The sequence below is a fragment of the Sarcophilus harrisii genome, chromosome 2 (genome assembly GCF_902635505.1).
Source record: "Sarcophilus harrisii chromosome 2, mSarHar1.11, whole genome shotgun sequence".
In the NCBI taxonomy this organism is placed as follows: domain Eukaryota; kingdom Metazoa; phylum Chordata; class Mammalia; order Dasyuromorphia; family Dasyuridae; genus Sarcophilus; species Sarcophilus harrisii.
This window is the reverse complement of record NC_045427.1, coordinates 107,255,872-107,259,912: the sequence shown is the minus strand read 5'-3', so window position 1 is coordinate 107,259,912 and position 4,041 is coordinate 107,255,872. Positions and strand designations below refer to the sequence as shown.

Sequence of the window (4,041 nt, the reverse complement as noted above, 5' to 3'; positions counted from 1 at the left end):
TTCTGGGAGAGAGCTAAGCTGGTGATAGTAAGCTAAGCAGGGTAGCTGGTGACACAGTGGTCAGAGCTCAGGACCAGGAGTCAATAGGACTTGCATTTAGATAATTACTAGCTGTGTGACTCTGAGCAAGTTGCTTAATCCTGTTTAGTTTACCTCAATTTTCTTATTTGTAAAATGAGATGGAGAAGGAAATGGCTAACTGCTCTAGTGTCTTTGCTAAGAAAACCCCAAATGGGATCATGAAGAGTCAGACAAGACTGATATGATTGAATAACAGTAAGGTAAGGATTACTCTGTTCTACATAGTGATCAAAGAAAGTGATATTTATCTTAGACCCAAAATAATCACCAGACTGACAATATTTGAGGTACAGAGCCTTAGAATTTGATTAAGCCACTGGTAAGATTTCTGTTGAGATAATTGGTTCATTGGTAACTTTGGGTTTCTGAAGCCTAAAGAGACTGTCCAGAGCAGACATATAAATGAGTTTATGTTGGGTTAGTTGTGATATTTCAGCTGAAGCCCTCTGAGGAGCAACGCTTGGTAACTAGAAGGTATCTCCAGAGTCTTCTGGAGCACAAATGGTATTCCTGGACCACTAAAGAGATGCTGGCTTACTCTGGCTGAAGACTGAATGTTAATGTCTGAAAGCCATTTGCTAAACTTTTCTTTATATTATGGGAAAAAAAAACATACTCACCCCAATGGAGGGGACTGAAGAGAAGTTATGGAAGCAAAAATTTAGGGAGTGTTAACAGAAAAGCTGGTCAAAGTAGACATATTATCCAACAAAGTTTCTGTCAAATCTTTAATCTGTTTGATGGATACCACGGGGTATATATAGGCCTGGGACTTCAGCAGCTATTGACTTTTCAACTTCTGGGCCTGGTCCTGTTCCTTTGCTAACTTTTATTTCTTTTCAGAGTCAATGATATTCTTTTCTGACAATTTATACCCCATTCTTTTTACTGCCTGATCCACCTACCAGTTAGAAGATCTGCTCCAATATTGTTAAAGACCTTGTCAATCTGACTACCAGTATTTGGAATTTTTGTCTTTTCAGACACATTCATTTGATTGGTGGTATAAACATTCCTGCTATTCTTGCATTATGCACAGTTGCTCCAGTTTGCTTTTTATGATTCACTTCCAATCTATGCAACATTTCTTTGATGACTGAAATAAAAGAATTGAAATTATTTCAATAAAGTTTTTTTCAATTCTCAGAAGAATCAGATGAGGAAATATTTTCCTAGCAAGCTGCAATTTAATGATTCCCAATTACTTATAAGCAAAAAAAATGTTTGTAAACTTAACATTTCTATGAGAACCATAGGTTCCTTGGATGGAATATTTTATAGAAAGAGTAGAATGTCATCAAGTACAAATCAATTATCCATATATTCCAAACTCTTTCCTAAACACACTAATGAATTTACATGAACAGCAAAGGAAGACATTTGTAAACATGAATTTTTTAAATTCTTGATATCAAAGAACTTTTTATGAATGGATAATCTAAGTGGCTTGTAAAGATTATAATGATGTCCAAGCAAAGTTCCTGGATTTGAATGGAAGGGGGTTTTGAGGCTCTCACCTCAAATTTTAACTCAATTTCCTCCTTAGATATAAAGGAAGAAGGATCAAGTGCTAATTTTGGTCCGCCTGCTCCCCACACAATTGGAAATGGTAGGATCTTTTGAAAGGGGTTGGACCAAATCCTAGGGCATATTTCTGTCTCTGCCACATGTGAGTTGAGCTGTAATGATATATTTGATAGTAACTAAATCCATATATTTTATATGTATTTCAAATGTAAGTTAATTAAATTCAGCAAGTATTTATTAAATGCCTACTATATGCCAGACACTGTGAACACAAAGACTATGACAAGTAGCTCTTGCCCTCCAGGAGTGATTTCTGGAAGCTGCTGAGGTAACAAGAACACAGAGAAAGAAATACAAGATATTTTCATAACACTGACTATCCTGGCCCTCAATACCTGAAGGCTAGGTAGGTTACATTTCACACCTCCTCCAAGGTTCTCTGGTATCCTTAAAGGGGACTTCGGAGTGTTTAGGCTATCTGCCAATGACTCCATCCTCAAACTGATGGTATTCCTATAAATGTAGGAGATGAACCTTCAGCATCCCAGTTCCATTTAACCTCTTAATGGTTAGATTACCTTTTACAAAGGCATATTTACTTTAAAAAGTACAATCACAAATACATAAGCTTGCTCCCAACATATGGGGTTTAGTCTTCCAGAGAGAACTATGGAGACTGAAAGTGGATCAAACTATAATATTTTCACTTTTTGTTGTTTATTTTTTCCTTTCTTGTGTTTTTTCCCCCTTTTGATCAGATTTTCCTTGTGCAGCATGATGAATATGGGAATATGTTTAGAAGAATAGTACATGTTTAACCTATATTGGATTATTTGCTGTCTTAGGGAGGAAGGAAAGAGGAAAAGAAGAAGAAAAATTTGGAACACAAAGTTTTGCAGAGATTAATGCTGAAAACTATCTTTGCATGTATTTTGGAAAAATAAAATGGTATTTTTTTAAAAAAAGATTGTCTTAGCATGGCCCGTTTAAAAGATGCTGCCTTCTGCTAAACAGACCATCAAAAAAAGACTACACTCATCAATATGGAGGGTGTCATATCATCATATTAGGTGATCTGGGCATGTCCATGGCAAACCTTTTACATGAGCTAAATACAAAATAACTGAGGAGGGCAAACAACAGCTCTCCTTTGCAAGCATAGGAGACGGTCCTTGAGCTAAACCTCAAAGGGATCTTGGATCAAAATGTTTTATTCCTTCTTATCTCCAGGTTGGTTATAGCTCTATTTTCTCTAAGGAAATTTGTCTAAATTAATTCAGGATAATAGAAATAGTATCAATAGAGGGGCTTAGATTCCAGTAATCAAGTCCCAAGAGTAGGGAACGCTTTGCTGAGTACACATATGAAGTTTAAGGACTCACTTCTTGGCAACTAATTCACTACAAGCTATTCTAGTTCATCCACCATCCCTGATGTTTTACTGCCCGAGTTACCCATTGTCAATGATGATGCAGCAAATCTAAGCAGAGAGGGCAAAGAAGGTCAGAGGCACAGGACACTTAGGGATTTGATTCCTTCCAGTTCAATTTATTAAGCATGTACTACATGTAAAATACTGTATTAGGCACTGGGGAGAAGAACAAAAAAAAATCTAATGAATATATAGTCATAAACTAAGTCTATCTTGTGAAAAAGAAAGAGACACAGAGATACACACACACACACACACACACACACACACACACAAAGAGAGAGAGAGAAAGAGAGAGAGAGAGAGAGAAGAGAAGAGAAGGAGAGAGAGATAGAAAGAGATCTACTTGATGAATGCTGGGAAAATCCTAATGAGATAATAATGATTCACTTTGGCTTGTGGATGAAGATTTCCCTGAAATGAGCCTTTTGATCCTACTTATGCTGTAAATGGTCAGATAGAAGGAAAGATTCTGAGACTTTTAACTTAAAACATTTCCAGAAAGCACTAGTTCATAGTGGAGCTTTTATAACAATGATACATTTCTCCCAGGCCATCAGTTTAGAATGGCAGGCAGGTTAGCTGGACCCTTAAAAGTAGACTCAAACTATCCACCCATAGAAATGCCATGGTAAGAATAAGTAATAGTAAGAAGTGTAGCTAATATTGTTTTCCTTAGTTTTTCCTAATTGAGTTGATTATTATCAGAATATTTTCATTTGTTTAAAATGATATTTATAGAGCATTTGTATTACTTGAACGTAACAACAACACTATGAAGTATTAATAATTCTATTTACAGATGGGGAAACTAAGTTTCAGAAAGATTTGATGCCCATCATTACACAGCTAGTGAGTTCTAGAGATAAAATTTGAGCCCATATCATCCTGTCAAGGAATCCTGGGAAAGTCATCTGATCTGAGTTAACAATACACAGAAGTATTTCTTGACAATGTAAGTGAAAGTGGAGCTTCCTGGGTACCTCACTTCTCTAATCTGG

At 36.3% G+C, this 4,041-nt stretch overlaps 1 pseudogene; it reads right to left on the bottom strand.

The window, feature by feature from the left end:
• Nucleotides 1–325: 325 nt before the first annotated feature.
• LOC105749094 lies at nt 326–2,102 on the bottom strand (annotated as a pseudogene).
• Between the last annotated feature and the right edge of the window lie 1,939 nt (nt 2,103–4,041).